The sequence below is a fragment of the Triticum aestivum genome, chromosome 2B (assembly GCF_018294505.1).
Source record: "Triticum aestivum cultivar Chinese Spring chromosome 2B, IWGSC CS RefSeq v2.1, whole genome shotgun sequence".
Taxonomy (NCBI): Eukaryota; Viridiplantae; Streptophyta; class Magnoliopsida; order Poales; family Poaceae; genus Triticum; species Triticum aestivum.
This window is the reverse complement of record NC_057798.1, coordinates 413,613,883-413,634,426: the sequence shown is the minus strand read 5'-3', so window position 1 is coordinate 413,634,426 and position 20,544 is coordinate 413,613,883.

Here is a 20,544-nt window from a genome sequence, read left to right as displayed (position 1 = left end):
TGTCATTCCTTTCCTAGGCCTCGCCGTCGTCCACCGCCCTGGTGCTCTCGGCGCGGCCTGGTCAACATGGTCAACGACCGACATGCATCTGAAGTGGACTGTACGTGGAGAGGCCGACAGCTGGGTCCACGGCCGCACGCAAGGAAATGCCTCCTTATTACGCGCAAAATAATGATTCCTCCACCTGACATCAGGGATCCACCGAAAGGGCCTCTGTATTTTGTGAAAAAAATGTTACCGCCGCTGAAAGCTCGGACCCACCAGCTATATCTTCGCACGCAAGGAAGTGCCTCCTTATTACGCACGAAAAGAATGAATACTCCGCCTGTTAGCTGGGACCCAGTATAGTGGCATGCTGACTTGTGGGCCTAATAAGTTGACGGGGACGGAGGGCTTTGTCAACTTAGTCAATAATATGCACGATTCTAGCTCCAGTGACCATACGATGTCCATCCAACGGCCATAGTGCTTCTTCAACCTCTGGTCTTCTTGCTCCAGCCGCCCAAACCAGCGCTGGTCATGCCTCGTGCTCCTGCCTCCCATGGCCGGCTATGATGCGACGGAGGCCTCACCGCCCCCTACTACTCCCACCGCTGGCCAGGCCATCCCTCTACTCACCCACACCCCCAGTTATTTTGCGGCGACGGCAACCTCACCCTCGTACTCCTCTTCGCGTGGGCATCCACTGCTGCGTCTTCCCCGGCTCCGTGTCGTCCCCTTCCTAGGCCTCGCCATCGTCCACCGTCGTGGTGCTCTCGTTGTGGCGTAGTCAATGAGGTCAACGACTGACTTCCATCGGAAGAGTACTGTGCGTGGAGAGGCTGACAGCTGGGTCCACGGCGAGCGCAAGGAAGTGCCTCCTTATTACGCGCAAAATAATTATTCCTCCACCTAACAGCAGGGACCCACCAGACGAGCCACCAGTATTTCGCGAAAAAAACATTTCCCCCCTGACTGCTGGGACCCACCAGCTACATCTTCGCACGCAAGGAAGTGTGTCCGGGCAAAAAAAACCAAAACGATTCGCCCCCCTGACTGCTGGGACCCACCAGCTACATCTTCGCAGGCAAGGAAGTGCCTGACAGTCGGGACCCACCTGGTTGAAGCGTACGTAGCGTTGTCATTCTGGTCGCGAAAGTGTATGTACATACTGGTCGATGTAGAGGCACACACGTGTCGTAGTAGAGGCACGCACATGTCGATGTAGAGGCGCACACGTAGCATGTACATGTACGTACATCGGCAAGGGTGCAAGAAAGAAAATACGGCCACGTATGTACATACAGGCAGGATCTCAAATATCTACTCGCGCATACGTACATTGCTAGGTCAGAACAGAGAAACAACATCGTCGTCGTGTTTATGGGGAGGCAACGGAATGCGTCGTGTTCATGGGGAGGCAAGGGAATGCGTTGTGTTCATCGGGAGGCAACGGAACGCGTGGGAGCCAACCGGCTTGGACGGAACAGGCGATGGAAACGAGGCATGGCGTACCGCAGAACGGAGGAAACGACCTTGTGTTCGACAGGCCACGTTCGAAACGGGGTCCTGTTGATCGGGAGGGGTGTGGCATACCGCAAAACGGAGGAAACGGACCTCCTACGGTCATAACGGGGGTCCTGTTGATCAGGAGGGGTGTGGCATCCCGCAAAACGGACGAAACGGACCTCCTACGGTTGAGAGGGGGTCCTGTTGATCGGGAGGGGTGTGGCGTACCGCAAAACGGAGGAAACGGACCTCCTACGGTCGAAACGGGGGTCCTATTCATCGGGAGGGGTGTGGCGTACCGCAAAACGGGACTCCATGGGATATTGTTCATCTCCACCGTCGACCTCCTCCAGCCTCCACGGGCTACCGTCGACCTCCTCCAGCCTCCACGGGCTACCGTCGACCTCCTCCAGCCTCCACGGGCTCCTGTTCATCCAGCCTCCACCACACGCTACTCCTCTGGCTACTGTTCAACCACCCCTCCACGGGCACCCCTCCACCGTCTACTGTTCATCCAACCCTCCACACCACGGGGTCCTGTTCAACAACCCCTCCACGGCCACCCCTCCACCGTCTACTGTTCATCTAGCCCTCAACACCACGGGTTCCTGTTCATCTAGAGGCAACGCCACCGCTCACTGTTCATCCAACCCCCCCCGGCAACGCTCACTGTTCATCCATCAACCGGCTTCAGTTAGTAGCAGTAGCGAAGGAATCGCTCCATCGGGTTCAGTTAACAGCCATCGATCGATCGCTCGGGTTCAGTAACGCGTAGCCTGCAGTGCAATCATTCGGGTTCAGTTAGAGCCCAACACCTCTCTCGGGTTCAGTTAGAGCCAACGCCTCGCACACACACACGTGTACCTGTACGAGAGAAATGCGCATCGCTCTGCCCCCGACCTCCCACCGTAACCGGCAACTCCCCGAAATTTTCCTCCCCCTCGCTTCTACCATGGTTTTTTCCGTCATGGACGGCCCAAAGAATGTCATGCAGCTACATCTCCAGCCCGCTCAGGACGAAAATCCCATTTTCTGTCATGATTTTTTTGTCATAGAAGTAGGAGCCCACCACATCTATGATGATACCAGGTTTTGTCACAATTATCATCATAGAAGTGTCATATGTATGACAGAAAAAATAATTGTTCGGCCCACAATGTGACGAATGTGTCTTTTTTTTGTAGTGACTCCCTCTGTCTAGGTGTTAAGTCATCTTACGAAAATCAGTTATTCCCAAAATGTTTAGGCGTCATCCATTAACTTCACATCTCAATACCCTCCTAGCCTCGTTGCTAGCGAGCGTTGTTACTTACTCTGCTTGTTATCTCCCCCGAAACCAAATGCATGGAGCGCAACTACGCGTTGATCAGTTAAGAAATCAAAGTCGGCTTGCATGCGAGTTAATACATGGCCCTGCATGGTAGCTAAAACAACATCTCTTAATTGTTGTGATTAATTGTTGTGTTTAGAGACAGAAATCAGTGCTTTGATTGGAGGAAGGACCGGTTAAGTTTCTCCTTCTCCTCCAATCTGCTTGCACCTTGGTCCCTCTGCACCTTCTAACGTGACTTACACCTAGACGGAGGGAGTAGTACAAGATACAGTGGCACACTGACTTAGGTCGAATACAAGTGCCCAAAATTATTGAAAGAGAGCAAAGTGTGCAAACTAAATAATTAAAATTGAATTTCTCGTTAATTTTTCTAAAATAGAGGCAAAAGATTTGCCTCGTCCACTAAATAAGAGGAGAATAGAGTTTCACAATTTGCAAGTGACCCTACAAATAAACGCCATGGCAATTACTCTCAATACACCCTAGTTTCTTAGCACCCGTTGTAGCCCTTAGTACATACGGTGGCACACTGACTTAGGCCGAATACAAGTGCCCAAAATATTTAAAATTGGAGGATGGTGCAACCCACCTTTCCGATATTTTGACCATGTGTGGTTCATTTGTTGTTCACTTTGGAGGGTCGTGTACCACACGTGAATGTTAGTAAGCGCCACCGGGAGGTGTGCAACGTTAATTGCATTTTGACTCCTTCGAGCGTTAAATTTTCTTCACGTATTAGCATTTCCCCTAGTATTTTTCTTCACTACATTAAATAAAGAGTTCCGTTTCGTGCATAATTTAAAATGATTTTTATGGAGAGAAAAATAAAACCACTCCATCTATATACGCTGCAGCCTCGACGCTTGTTTTCTAGGGTTTGCACTCTTCACACTCTCTCTCCACTATATATATACACGCTAGAGCCTCAATGCTTGTAGTTGCTCTCTTCACACTCTCTCACCCTCTCCAGATCTAAACAAGACTTCGTTGGACTCTCTCTCTCTCTCTCTCTCTCTCTTTCTCTCTCTCTCTCTCTCTCTCCCTCCCCTCGCTACTGGTCAAAGAGCCGGCAGGATCCGTCCACGGGAAGGGAAGGAGGCTTAATGCTGTCGCCATCGGCGAGACAGGGAATCCACTACACTACAAAAAATACACTTCCGTGATGATACATGTTTGTCACAGTAGGTCGCGTTTTTTGTCATGCATGTACATCCATGACAAATTTATGACAGAATCAAGATAGTCATACCTGTGTTGTCGTAGAAGTGTTCCTTGACATTACCAAAATTATCATCACGGAAGTGTCCACTTCCATGACGATAAATTGTGCGTCACAGAAGTGCTTTCGTCAAGGGTGACCGACACGTGGCATCCACCGTAACGGAACACCGTTAAGCTATCGGGTCGGGTTTTGGATCCGATAACCCGTTAACAGCCCCGACCAATGGGGATTTTCCACGTGTAAAATCATCATTGGCTAGAGGAAACATGTGTCGGCTCACCGCTGGGACAGATGTCATCCACTCATTGGATAGAAGGCGCCTATGATACGTTGACACGTGGCACGGCCCAACAGAGACCCATCCTATGAAAAGGACGGCCTGTTTGACTTGGTCAAAAGGTGGCAGGCCGGCCCATGGAAAGCCTGTTAATGGCCTGTTCGCATATAGCCCATTTACAGCCCGCTAACCCAAGGCCCATTACACCCTATCCGAATTAGGCCTAGTAGCGTCATCTGGGCCATCCAATATGATTCCAGCCCGTTTTCACTTCTGGCCCATGTATGGCCCGTGACGTCTTTCGGCCCATATGAGGCCCTATGTAACTCTTGGCCTATTAACGACCCGTGGTGAAACTGACCCGCAATGAACAGTGTATCACTTTACACCCACTAACGGCCCGTGGTGAAATTGGCCCGTAATGAACAGTATATCACTTTATACCCATTAAGGGCCCGTTATTCAGTTGGGCCGTTTCCAGCAAATGTTATCTTTCGGCTTTCTCATAGCCCATTTATTCTTGGGCTCATTTCTAGCATTCGTTTACTTATGACATGTTACTGTCATTTTCTGCTTGTGGACCAAATTCAGCCCGTGGTTACATCAGCCCGTTTGTGGTCCGTCAATACGTTGGGCCGTTGTCATAGAGTCATCAAATACGGCCTATTAACGATGGCCCGTTATGGTTATACGGCCCATATAAGGCCCATTGATGATACGGCCCGTAGAAGGCCCATTGTTTCTATGACCCGTAGAAGGCCCATTGTTTCTACGGCCTGTAGAAGGCCTACTGTTTCTACGGCCCGTAGAAGGCCCACTGTTTCTACGGCCCATAGAAGGCCCACTGTTTCTACGGCCCATAGGAGGCCCAGTGTCACTACAGTAAATATTAGCCCATGGTTATTGTGGCCTAGTTTTAAAAAGAACTGCACTGACTACAAGCAAACAAATAAACAAGACAACAAGGAAATAAAAAAGCAAGCAACTTATGCTAGGCTATCACGGCTGTTACACATATTACATCCACTGGGCATCAAAGTTCGCCACCAGTGCAAATATAGGGAACAAAGCAGCATATCATATACACTGGTTGTCAAAGTTGGCGACCAGCGCAAATAAACGCCGCAGCAAAACAAATCCAGAACTGAAACCACTTCAGAAGATCTCAAGAAACAATATCTTGGGTACCCATAATGCTGGCAAGATGCTTAGCAAGCTTATTAACTTTCTCTTGTTTGGCGCTTAAATCCTCCGGCGCTTGCTGTTGCACCAGAAAATATGCATCTGAATTTTGTAGGGACTTCCTCAGTCTTCAGCTTCCTGTCGCAGAACATCTGATCGATGTCTTTCAACTTGAAGTTGAGACTCAAGAAGACGAACTGATTCAGGCAGCGAGTTCGAAGAGCTTGTGTCAGTAGTAGTGGCCAGTAACTCGAACACTACATCAAGACAGGAGTTTTGGGTTCCCTCACTGTCATCAAGATAGTTTTTATCAGCTTTCTTGGAGACCAACAGGGATGTCTCACTATCTTGAACCTTATCTGCATTACTTCCTTTACCATTGGATAACGCGGTACTGTTCTCCAATATTTTCTCCGCATTCTAAAAGAGAAACAAGCAGACACATCACATGTTTACCATGTTGTATATGAAACTCATTTGGTAAATGACTACATTAGTAAAGTGGACAGGATAACAGCATGAAACAAACATATATCTATGTGACATGGTCACTTTATGGTCTATATCATTCTAGTTTTTGTTGCCAAATCAAGATAGAGACACAGTTCAAATAATATTTGTTCAAGACAAAGCAAAATAGACAGAATATAAGTGTGGGTAACTATAGAGCAATAACAACACTTGTAATGTGCATGACATGAGAACATAACTGTTTATTCAATTGAAACTGAAATCAACATAGAGCAGGTTACAACAGCAACCAGTTAAAGAAACAGGTTTAAAACATACCTGTTGTGCCATTGGAGTTTCAATTCCATCCTTCAAATTTGAAAATAGTTGGTATGAGTTAATACAGTAATGCAAGAGCAAAGGAGTATGAACCATAGCTACAGAACCTGACCTGAGAACAAATCTTCTTCTCCTTTAAGTGTTGAGTTGGGATTCGGAGTGGTGGTCCTCGTGCTTTGGGCACTGCAGTTCCCTTACTAACTGCTCGTGTTTGGGTGCTCTATGGTGGAGACGGTGCTGTGTCAACTGGAACTGGGTTACTATCTGCCAGGGTTGGGGTTAGAAGGGGTGTAGCTGGTTCTCTGTCCAACTGGGTAGGGGTACAATCTGCGAGAGTCTGGGTTATGTGTGGTGGATCTGGTCCTTGGTCAAGCACAACCGTGGTTCTATCTGCATCAACTGGTAGCACTATCTTTTCTGAAGACCGTGTTGTTACTCCCTTAGATACTGCCATCACGCTCTCCAATTCAAATGGCTGATAAACAAGAAAAGTAATTGAAAGTATAGACATTGTATGATAGACAGGTGCAATGGATAGTGGGGAATAAAAGAGGGCATGAAATAATTCATATTTATGTTGTCTAACCAAACAGGATAGCATGACACAATTTCACATATATGATGGCTAACTAAACAGGATAGCATGACATAATTTCACATTATGATGGCTAACTAAAAAATATGGAAAGACATAGTTCAAAATATGAGACTATGTAAACAGGATGACATGACATAACTATATAATGTGTTTATTAAATAGGTTGGCATGCCATAATTCACATACATTCATGGATAGAATGCCATAATTCTAAATATGATGACTGTAAACACTAAACAGGATGAGATGATATAACTATATGATGTCTTTATTAAATGGGTTGCCATGCCATAATTCAGATAGATGATGTGTATGTACTATGTAAACATGATGGCATGATATAATTCAAATATATGATTTATATAGTAGGCAAGTAAGCAGATGGCAATCTATATATGATGTAAAAACTAAGCAATGCAAGACAACATGCATGACATGGGTAATATAACCCTGCCAAGTTTGAGCATACACCTCAGGGGGGAAATAGGACGGGTCATCGGTCTCTGAATCCTCCTCTGAGGAGCTCTCTGTAACCAGCAAGATGTCTGCTTCAGCAGGTAGCATTGTCTGCTCTGAATACCTTGTTTTCACTCCAGATACTTCCATCACCGCTTCAAATGGCTGATGCATAGGAAGAGTAGTTGAATATACAAACGTTGTCGACAAATGGAACACGTAATACAAAAAAATGATAGCATGATATAATTCACATACATGATGATTGGCTAAACAGCATGGCATTGCATAATTCACATATATAATGCCTTTGCAACAAGATAGCATTGTATAATTCACATATATAATGTCTTGCAACAAGATGGCAATGCATAATTCACATATATGGTAATTAGACACTGAACAGGTGGCATTCACACAAAGCATGTCTAAACTAATCAAATGGCATAGCAATGCGAGACACCATACGCACGATATGAGCAACATAACCCTGCCAAGTTAGAGCATACACTCGGGGGGGGGGGAATAGGACTGGTCATCTGTCTCTGAATCCTCCTCTGAGGAGCTATCCTTAACCAGCGAGATATGCGCTTCGTCAGATAGCATAGTCTGCTCAGAAGACCTTGTTTTCACTCCAGAATTTGCCATCACCGTGTCAAATGGCTGATGCACACGAAGAGCAGTTGAATGTACTAACATTGTTGACGAATGTAATATGTAACAAAAAAAAAAGGATGTCCTGATATAATTTACATATAAGATGACTGGCTAAGCAGGATGGCATTGCAAAATTCACATATATGATGCCTGGCTAAACAAGGTGGCGTTGCATAATTCACATAAACGATGAATAAACTAAACAGATGGCATTCGCACAAAGGATGTCTAAACTAAGCAGATGACATATTTGATGTATAAAGTAAGCAATGCAAGACACCATATGCATGATATAACCAACATCAGCATGCCAAGTTAGAGCGAAGACCTCAGGGGGTAAATAGGAGTTATCTTCTCCTTCTGAATCCACCTCAGAACAGATATCTTCCTCTCGATTACAATCCAAAATGCATGGAGGGGGGGCTGCCTTTGCGCCTACCATGGAGCAACGTCTGCATGAAATTATATTGCCACGCAAGGCTTGTCTCTTTTGCTCTACATGTTCAGTTCCATTGTTTACAATAACTGTCATGCATAGGAATAAAACATAGTGAGATTACGTAAGGAGTGCATGCAGAAATCCAAAGTGATGGTAGCAACCCGTGGATAGACCCAAAACCAATAATAGCAGGCAGATAATGGCTTCAGTTAATAAATACAGATAATGGCTTCTTTATTGTTTGTTTCCCACCCAACATGAAACTCATAGTAGACACCGGAGATTAACCAGATAGTAGATATATACTATTGATAGCGGCCCCGATATGTACGCCACAACCATTTAAAAACTCAAGTTTGACCATTAGTTTGGAGCTGACTCAGAGTCTAATTGGTGAACAGGATGATAAAGTAGCATGTAATATTAAGCGATGCATAACGTAAGCAGACACGAAAGAGTGCGACCTCTCTTGCGGACCCGTGTAGTCCTCGAGGTCATCTGCTCGGTTGATGATGGTAATGTAGTTTTCATGGCTGCCAGCGGCGGGGAAGAAGATCTGAGGCGGCGAAAGACAGTCTAGAGGCCGGATCCCTGCTGTGCTGGACCCTTCTGTCGTTAGAGAAGCTGAGCTGGGGTGGACGACGGCGCAGCAGGAGCGGGACAAACCACACATGGTTTTCTTTGACAACTATCTGTAAGAGAAGTAATTCTATAAGGGCTCGTTTGACTTGGAGGATTCCAACAATGCAGGGATAGGAAATAGACAGGAATAGGATAGGAATGCACGTGCAAAATAGAGAATTTAAAAACACATGATTTCTGCCAATCTAGGTGTTTGATTCACAACAATTGGAAGATCACAGGATGCAAAGAAGCATGGTGAGATTAAGTCAAACCACAAGAAAATGTACGGTTATAATGCTATTATGCTACTCTCTCTTAATCTTGTGCTTCATGAATAGGAATTTGAAAAGGAGGAAAAGTGAAAATTAAAATTCCTATGTTTTTTCTTTCAAGGAGACACTAGGAACAAATCCGTGTGCTCAGTGGACAATATATATAACATGTAGAGTAAAAAAGAGATGCAACAAGTGTACAACCTCTTTGGCGAAGCCATGTCGATCTCAGCGTGATTGGGTTGGCCGGTGAGGATGCTCCGGCTGACTTTGCTGTCGGAGGAGGGGAGGAACATCTTAGGTGTCTGGAGATGGAGCCCGAGGTACTACTCCGCTGTGATGGAGGGTTTCGTCGTTGGAGCAGCTCCGGTGAGTTGTATGACGCCGAGGCTGAAGCAGGACAAGAGAGACAACGAACAATGTTAACCTGAGTGGAATTCTAATAGCATCTCCAATACATGTCGTAAAATACATAACCACAAAGTGCTAGATGTAAAATACATCAGCCTCTCATCTCTAAACTTAACTGTCAAAACTGAACTTAACTGTCGAAACTGAACTTAACTGTCGAAACTGGACCTAACTGTCGAAACTGAATTTTGCTGTCGAAACTGAATTTTGCTGTCAAAACTAAACGCACTAGCAAGGTGAGGCTACACGTCGGTCGATTGACTTTTTCATCTCTGGTCAGTCGATTTTGCAGCCGTTGGATACGAAATCAAGGGCCTGGGGTTCATCTTCAACCTCCACCCCCCTGAGCCGCCAGCCACCACCGGCCAAACAGCAGCCCCCCGTCGCCCGCGGCCGGCGGTGCGCCACCCCGCCCGCCCCGAAAACACTCCCCACCGCCGGTCCGCCGCCACCCCGGCCATCCCTCTAGGCCCCCGCGTGCCGAGCTTTTTCTTCGGCGATCCCCACGCCACCGCCCCGCCAACGCCCCACCATCGCCGGCGACCACCGCCCCATCCTGAACCCTAAGATAGATAGTGGGGTATGTCCTCGGCGAGCCCCCCTCCCCGCTGCGGCTGGTTCTTCCTTCACCCCGGCGAGCCCACCCCTTGGAAATCGACTGACCCAAAAGTCGATTCAGTCGACTGAAGTGTAGCCAAATCGGAGCAGCATCGCAAGAAAGAGCAAGAGCGAGAGCAGCAGTGCGAGCAAGAGCAATAGCAAGAGCAGACCAGGCAGGGGACCGAGAGCAGAGCAGCAGCGCGAGCGAGAGCTAAATCAGCAGCAGCTCCTACTGATGTGGACGTCGCCGCCGAGGGAGCGACACCGTGGAAGAAGTGGCCGGCGACGCCGCCGTGGATGGAGCCGCACCATGTCGGCTCGGGAACAAGCCCCGTTAGCACCGTGAGATTGAATCAATAAGAAAATGCGGCGATTAGTGTACAACCTCTTTGGTGGCACCGATTAGGCCGCAGCTTCATCTGAGGAAACGGTGATGATGATGCTCTTCCGGTGGTGCAGGTGAAGACGGCGGTGTGGGAATGGAGGTGGTGCAAAAGACGAGGGGAACGTCGAAGCAGCTCCTTGGAGGTGGAGGACGGGGTGGCTGAACCGGCGGGACGATGAGATCGACGACGGATCCTCATCCGGTACGGTGGATGAGGGACGTCGAGGTGTTCCTGTGGACGACGTCGTCGGGGAAGAGGCTCCGGCTGGGTGGCGGACGGAGCAGGGTGTGGGGTCGCGGGTTTTCGCGGCCTCGGTGTATGAATGGGTGGGCGGATGGGATGGCAATGGGGAACCATGTCTTAGAGACGCGCTTGTCCGAAATGTGGGGTAAGTTACGAAAGTACCCCCCGCCGATTTGAGGCGGTTCTTTCGGTTCAGGGGTACCACAGGCATTTCGCATGTCGGGATTCCATAGGAGGTGTGAGTTTTCGCGCGCGTTGTAATTTCGGAATAGCAAGGTGCGGGTTGAGATGGAGGGCGCTGTCGGAGCACAACGAGACAAAGATATATCTTAAATATTTCGGGCTAACAAGGCACGGGTTGAAATTTCTGGACAAGCCTAACATGTACTGTACCAAATCAATGCGCACTACAAATGTCATTCAAAACTTTGAATTCATGTTATGTTCAATTAAAATATTTTGCTACGTGTATAATGCATGCAACCTACTACTCAAATGAACGTTTTAGTGCATTCCAAACGTATATACTACCGCTTCAATATGAACTAAATTTGAATAAGATCTACAGTAATGATTGTTGTGAAGTCAAAGCATTTGAATTCGTTTCTCTGTTTTAATAAGATCTACAATCATCATTATTGTCAAGTTAAACCATCGTTTGTGTATTATCTTCACAGCACACCACATGATCAGTATCGAGTTACATATGAACTATGTGTACTATATGAACTCGAACTAGATTTTTTGAATCCACTTTATTTTGATTTCAAATCACATTATATTTCTAGCTCTAGCTAGATCTTCATAATCTAAACCATGTCTCATATGTATAATGTATTTATCACATTATGTATGGTGCCCCGCCCCCTACGCCTACAAGTATTTAGATGTGAGTTGCAAACACCACACATTACCACAAATTCAAATAAAATGTGAGAATGTTTTATATATAGTATTGTTTAGATTGCTCGATATTTAGTTGTAAGCTGCAAATGCCGCACATTATCACAAATTCAAATAAAATGTGAGATTGTTTGATGTATAGTATGGTTTAGATTGTTTGGCATTTAGCTGTGAGTTGCAAATGCCATGCATTATCACATTATGGTATAACATGTGCACATCACGTGTATCACCGCTATATTCATGCATGCAATGTTTAAAACACTATGATCTCCTATTCAAATATATGAATCCGCTTTCATATCAAATTATGATCTTTGTTAGTCTCTTACACCCACACAATCCTCTAACCTTTGTAACTACCACTAACTTTCTCTCGTGCATGCACACGCCCTCCTCGCCCTCCCCCTCCCTCGGCATTCTATCCACCGGGCACATTCATTTTTTTCTTTAGGTCGTTCTCCCAGAGTCTCCACAACTCCTTTCCGACACACACCGATCGATAAACCTCTCCGATGCCTACCTACAGCATACACACACAGCTTCAATCTCCTCCTTTATGTGTCCTTGCCTCGTGTCTCTCATATGGTCAGACACACGTGTAAACTCTCACCCCTCTTTTAATCGATCTCACAACCGCACACTCCTCCCCCTATCTAGCTAGTAGTTGGGCCTCTCGCACCACCTCCTAGCTCCATTCTCTCTGTATATCCGTCTCGCTGGGCCTTATTTGCCTCTAACAAATGGACGTACAACGACCGATCTCTCGCTATACATATAGCCAGCTAGGTCCTTATAACTCGTTTTTACCCACACATCGATCGATCTACCTCATTAGTTGTGTCTCTCCCTTCCTCCGACAAACAACAATTGATCTACCGATGTAGTTAGGTTTGCTTACCAAACACATGGTTCCCCTTCATCATCCATGGATGCATCCCGACAGATCTATCACGCACAGGCACACACAGAAACACATCCCCACTCTTATTGACAACATTGCAGTTCCACCCTCAGTTTGTCTAGTAGGCCTCTCCCAACATCTCCGAGAAGCAACTCCATCACCCATCCAGCACTCTACCCCTCTCCCTCCCTCTCCCTCCCTCTCTCTCTCTCTGTCCCATCATATTTCCCGTCCTTCAGTTATGTATGGATGTCGACCGATCTCCCTCAAGACATAGTTGGGTCTCTCCTTCTCAACACATATACGAGTCGTTCTACCTCTATAGTTAGGCCTCTGCCTACCCCTCCCCCCACCCCTCCCCCCCACACACACTGATACATCAAGTGCTCTAGTCATGTCTCCCTGCCACACACAAACTTGACATGTGCCCTCTAACGTTCCGGTAGGCCAGTCGCGCTATATCTTTGACTTGCACACACACACACACAATTTCGATGGCTCTCTTCATCGATCTCGCACCCACCCATACTTGATCCTCTCTTCGACTCTATCGATAGCTATGACCCCTCCCTCTCTTCTCGTGGATTGCCTGACCCTCTAAGTATGATATGGATAGGCCTCCATTTCACACACATTGCATGCAAAATTTTGTTTGAGATGTCATCGACACATATTCCCACAAATAATTCATGAAATAAACCCCCACCCCACCCCCACCCCCACCATAAAACAAAAAACACTCATGAACGCGGTTTGTATCTCTCACACACACCCATGTAGGTGGGGGATGTGCACGAAGAGAAGTGGTGCATGCACGGCGCACGTACTCCCGTCTCTTTCCCAACCACTCCCGTCTCTGTACGAAAAAGGCAGCCCATGTGGTAATCTGGCACGTGTACTGGTTGTCCACTTGGTGGAGGGAGGATCGTCTACCACGGGTGAACAAACAAATTGCGACTTGATGCGTTATGTTAAATTAAAAAAAGAGGCAAACCATGTGGGGCCTACCTTAGAGGCAAGGCTCTATACACTGGAGTACTTTTGATGTGTCTCGTCAACTCGCAGAACGAGGAGAAGCTTGCTTAGTACACCGTCTCCCCCGCCCACGGGCGTGGTGGCTCGCAGGATGAGGTGAAGCTTGCTCCTCCCTCGCCCATGCGCACGGTGGCTCGCAGGACAAGGAGAAAAATTTACTACTCCCTTCATTTACTCCTTGTCCCTACTACCCTGGTTATAGAGATTATATCATATTGTTTGGAATATATATGACCTTTAATAGATTTCAATATGAACTACTAGTACATACTCCAAACACTGATGTATATAGACGTATTTTAGAGTGTACATTCACTCATTTTGCTCCGTATGTAGTAGCACTCTCCCTCGCCCCTCGACCCTCGCCCACGTGGTGGACGTGCAGCAATTCATTCAATCTCATATAGCCAGAACGATATATACTGCACTACCATTATTGCTCGACTTCCCGAAGAGGCGAAGAGCCAATCGCCAGGTTAATATTTTGGAGATGCCAAGTGCAAGGTTATAGGAGAATGAGTAGTAGGTGCCGCGTCATTTATAAATAAGTTTTTTTCTTCAGTGGCACGTACGCAATATGATAGGTTCATATGGAGAGAAAAGGAAACCGCTCCACTATATACATAGTCAGGACGGGCCAGCCTACATGGTTGCTTGCTGGGGTTGCTCTCTTCACACTCTCTCGCACAAAATGACTGTGGCCACATCTCTAACATCCCGGCGGATCACGTCCGCTTGGGGAAGGGGTGGATGCTTAGTGTAGATGCGGTGGTCGTCGCCGATGGCGAAAACCCACTATCGACACGTCCCGATCAAGGGACCCCGCCCTTCTCTCTCACAAAGCCGGTGAGGTTACCTTCGTCCCTTTCTCACAGCCGCTACATGGGCAGTTGCCGCCTCCCGCCGCCCTCCTCAAGGTTGAGCTACGTCCCTCAGGTACAACTCCCTTTACAGCCGGCTTGCACCACTGCTCCAGCTGCCCACATCACTCCCTGTGGATATTTCTCTACTTCTTTGCCCCGCACATACCTTATACCTCAACTGGCTTCTACGTACTATATTTGTGATGAGTTTATGTCTCATCAACTAGTCCTAGTAATCTTATTCTAATCACGCTTCTTCAATTTCTTTGCCACAGGGATGCTCATCTCGATTTTGGTGAAACTGCACAAAATGATCCAATGGTCAAAAGGTTTCAAACTTCATTTATTAGGAAGCTCGAATGTTGCCAGCAAATTGAAGCCTGGTCAGGGTTCACGGTTCAAGGGGTAGGGACTGCATGGATCATTTTTTTCTTTAGTTGCCTCTGTTCCAAAATAAGTGTCAACTTTAGTAGTAGTACAACTTAGTACTAAAGTTTGCACAAAGTTGAGACACTTATTTTGGAACAGAGGGAGTACATATTTGCTATGATCTGTCAATCATTGAGATGCAATAGCATGCATGTTAGTCTCCTTTGTATTTGATGAAATGTTGCAACGGGAAACCTTGGACGCAAGATACATGTAACAGGAGCTGGAAGCTTCATAGCATTGTACAAATTTATCTCGCTGATAAATTACAGTACGTACTAGTACTATACTAGTACTTCCTCCGTTCCTAAATATAAGTCTTTGTAGAGATTTCACCATTAACCACATGCGGATGTATATAGATGCATTTTAAGTGTACATTCATTAATTTTGTTCCGTATGTAGTTCACCTAGTGGAATCTCTACAAATACTTATCTACTAGTAATAGCTAGCCCCCACTACTAGGAATTCTCTATCCTCTCCTTGAGCCACATCATCAAAATTGACGTAGCCGTTAGATGAAGTAAATCAGTCATAATAGCCGTCTGATCTTGACGTTGAGAGGCTCCGCACTAAGCCACATGCAAGCATGCAGAAATACCGTGGCACATGCATGTGAGTGGGTTTTAAATCACATCATCATGTCTGCATGCAAGCATGCACCGGTAGCATGCATGTAAGTGAGCTTTTAAGTCCCATTAACATGTCAAAAAGAAAAATATAATCCCATTATGCAGTAGGAGTTGGCTGATCTTTTTTCCTTACGTGGGATGATCTAAATGATGATGGGAGTTTATTTAGTTTGGCTACCACATTTGTCATGCGGTTATAGATTTTTTTAGTTCTATGAAATCGATAATTTTGCGCAGAGAGATATACCGCTGTTCCGCGGCAACGAGCGGGGACTCATCTAGTAATATTTAGGAACGGAGGGAGTACTATGTAAAGAGTTAGGTGTCGCACGGTGATAGTGTGAGGTGGGCCATGTAATCACTGAGCCTGCGTGTTTTCACTGCTCTTGCACTCCACTGTAAGAATGGAGAAAATTGTAATCTACTACCTCCTTTCGCCAAAAGCGTGGGACATCCAGCAGTCCTACCACCTCAGTAATAAAGACCAATGAGCCGTCAAATCACATAGACCCAGGAGTAAGTTGGACGGATGAAACAACCATCACTCTTGCGCCAGTGAGAGGTCGCGTCCGTTCTACCCGGGCATGAATGTGGCACCGATTCTTTGGAGCGGCGTTGACCGTTTTGGGCAGGATGCGCGCGCGGGCGATGGAGGGGCTTTGGGTGGACCAGGCTGGTCAGGAGCGGGCGTGGCAGTTGTCCGCATGTCCCTATCAGACACACCTGGAAACGAGAGGATGCACCGACTCTCGCGGCTAAAATCGTACACTACACACCATATCTCTGTAGGAGTAGGTCGATCTGTCGCACTCTCTAACACACACATCCTATTAAACACACACACGCACACGCATGCACCTTGGTCCCGTTGCACCTTCTAACGTGACTTATTACACCTAGACGGAGGGAGTAGTAAGTATACGAGATATGGTGGCACACTGACTTAAGTCGAATACAAGTGCCCAAAATTTGTGTGCATGTTATAATAAGGATTCACTTAAAATAGTACGTGAGCGAACAAAGGGATCAATTGGACAGTGTTCCCGAGCAGTAGCGAGATGTGTGAGGTAGTAAGATACACCGCTGGCGCTTTTAATTTTTCTTATTAATTTGTTTGTTTCACCCTCTGACTGGTGGGACCCAACGTACTACGTGGAGAGAGGTAAGGTGACTAAGGCTGCATTATTTCTGCACCACTTTGGATAGTCTTACCACCAAAGCCACATGACACGATTATGATTGAAATCCTAATGACTCCCCCCACACACAAAAAACACGGCATGCCTGTCACACGAATGTAGGAATGTATAAAAGGTTATTTTCCTGTCCTTGAACATAACAGGAGGGTTGTGTAGCTGGTTAGCCTGTTCGCTCATCAAACTTGAGGTCTCGGGTTCGATAACAACACTTGAGCATAAATTTTGCCAGGAGGATTCTTTGGCTGGTCAAAATGTTTTCTAGGGTTTGCATGCTTCACACTCTCTCTCTAGTATATATATACACACTAGAGCCTCATCGCTTGTAGTTGCTCTCTTCACACTCTCTCGCCCTCTCCCACTGGAGCCTCAGCGCTTGTAGTTGCTCTATTCACACTCTCTCGCCCTCTCCAGATCTAAACAAGACTTCGTTGGCCTTTCTCTCCCCTCATTGCTGCTCAAAGAGCCGGCAGGATCCGTCCGCCGGGAAGGGAAGCAGGCTTAACGCTGCCGCCGTCGACGAGGGAGGGAATCCACTACCGGCGCTGCTGTTCACTTTCCACCCAATGGCGGCGCGGGAGGGCCTCCGACCCCTTCTTCTTCGCCGTCGTCCCGTCGCCCACCGAACCACGCCCCAAGAACCTAAAGGTATATTTTACTTACTCCACATGCATTGCTCTAGCTGCATGTATACCATGAATCTAGGACGTGGTTCAAAGAGGAAAGGAGTGGGGAAAAGTAGTGGGAAAAGTTGTATATAGCATGAATCTAGGACGTGGTTCAAAGAGGAAATGAAGGGGGAAAGTTGTATAGCATGAATCTAGGACGTGGTTCAAAGAGGAAAGGAATGGGGGAAAGTAGTGGGGAAAGTTGTATCGCATAAATCTAGGACGTGGTTCAAAGAGGAAAGGAAGGAGCAAAAGTACTAGTTCAAAAAGGAAAGGAAGGGACATGGCTGTAGAGTTTGAGCAGGACTAGATTTGCTGCGTTCACATAGGGAAAGGTGTCTAAAGATAACAAAACTGGGACCAACACAAATATGCTCCTTGGTTGTTTGTTCTTTGTTGCAACAGACTGTGCATGACCACAGTACATCGGTAGATGCACATGGTGCTGGTGCGTCCACTGTCCTGTGCAACTCATTAGCTGTTCTTAATCTATGGCCCTGTTTGGTTAAAAACTCCCTAGTCCCTACCTGCTTGCTTCCAGCGACTAAACATGGACTAGAGGTTATTAAATGACATGATAAAAGATCATATTACCCCTAGTAATGAACTAATAGAAACAAGGTGTGATGCGTGGCAGGGGAAACTGTTGGAAAAAGTCCCAAAAAGACTCCCTCGGGGTCTTCTTTCTTTAGTCCCAAATGCCCACTTTTAGTCCCGAAAAGTCCCTCCTATTTGGTTTAGATGTGACTAACACGGAGTTTTTTAGTCCCTACACCAAAATGTCCCTGTAAACAAACACCCTCTAATAATGCCGTTGAAAAATTGATGCAATGCCAAAGTTAAAAGCAAATTACATGTTTAATGAATTTTATTGTTAATATAATCTATATGTTAATATTAATCAATGCCACCGTTTGAGAAATGCTACTGTCTTGCTTTCTTTCCCATTTAGATAAGGTAGATGCTTCTTTTTGTTGGCTTCTGTGTCATCCACCGTTATTGACCACTAATTGTTTCCTTTGCACCTCTTTGTAAACAGGGTTATCTACTTCACCTCGTTGCCATTGTGACCTTTTGTTGCACTGCACAAAACACTTTTGTTTTAAGAGTGTTTGTGGAGTTCAACCAAAATGTCACACCGACAATGTTGCTTGATTGCTTGATCTTAGTGGAACTGCACAAGAGGAGATCTTACTTCCTATCCGTTAAGGCGAATTTGGTTCAAATCTTCTTCTTGTGAGTTGTTTGAATTCCGCATCATGAGAGGTTAGTACTAGCCTTCTTTCACATGATTCTGCAGTGTGCTTTCATATGTTGTGCTACTTGTACGATAATGTTGCTTGATTTTAGTGAACTGCACAAATGGAGACAAGACTTCCAATCTGTATGTGCACCATAATATCCCATTGAGGTAAGATAAGGATATTTCACAACTGTTGGCCTGTATTTTGCCACTTTCATCAGAAAATTAAGTTTAGTACTATACTTATGCTCCCTAATTGACATGCCAAATCTTACATTGAAGGCAAAGCTTGTCTGTTATTGAACCAAGTGATGAAGGGGAAGAACAAGGGAAGAAAAACAAAAATCAACTCCCGGTGCTGTAATGAAGCACTGGAACTGTGATGACACAAGTAGTGATATAGTTTTGCATCTTAATTTATTGCTATGGCTGGAACGAGCAATTGTTTTTCCACTGATTTGATGCCATACGTAATTATCTCTACTTGTGCAAACAGGGATATTCTTTGAAGATACCATATATTTTAGTGGAACTGCACAAGAAGATGTTGGAAACATTAAACTAATCGAGGAGTATATAGTAAGCATGGCCACCCCCATAGATAGCAACAGATGGTTCCCGAGAAGTGCTTCATCTGTATGCTCTACACAATCAGCCTCCTAACGAATGTTGGTACTCACCCACTGATTTCATCCATATGATTGAGCTTTGTCATCTCTATTGGTGTTGTGCTACTGTTTAGATACTGTCATGAAAAAGTGGTATTGTCCTTGAGAAGTGCTTTATCTGTGTTGTTTTAAATATTTCCTTTCCTTTTTTTCGAGCAAACAGGGATCATCTTCCTCTGAAGAAGAATATGGAGTACGTGAAGTGACTAGTTCCGATTATGCCAAGATGAAGAAGCCCTATCTATCTTCTCATCAGAAGGAGTAGTTGAAGGATGGTTACATTACTCCCCATAAGACCAAACTAACTTCAGCTCAGAAGGACTGACAAATCTCCATTTTTTTGCTGTGATGCGCGAGTACAATGTTGTTCTAGGATTCTTTCTGGTGAGTTCCATTTTTTTAAAAGTGTGCTCTACATGGACCATGTATGTGCCTGTTGAAACTGTCAATTCATAGTACAGTTTGCTTTATACTAATCACTTTTTTGTATTTGTGCAAACAGGGGTGCTCAGCTTGCTTTCAATGGGAACTGCACAAAATGTTCATGAATACATCGAATCATTCATTTCCACCACAAGAAAGGAGGTGCCCATAAGTTCAAGGTGTTGCAACATATAAGGGTGAAATCATACAAGCTACACGCGAATTTGGTTGACTTTGGTGCAACTGCACAAAAAGAACAGCTGGTTTATTTAGCACGAGGTGCCATGTCAATGTCCGAACTGATGGCAAACCCTGCCCATTCCACAATCGTAGGCGTTTGATATTTTGGAATGGGACAACCTTGTCAAATTTTGCTCATTGATTTTAGCAAGATATGCGTTTGATATTTTCGAATGGGACGCCCTTTGCTGTCAGCAGCGGCGATCAATTTTTTCTTTATTCTTTAGTTGTGAAGTAAATATTGCCTCTGACATGTGAGTCGCTGAGATGCATAATCATCGATTGTTTTGAATGTTCTCTATGAATTGCCAGGCCTGTGTGTTTGATTGCAATGTACAGAAACGCTAAAAAGCTGCTCAAAC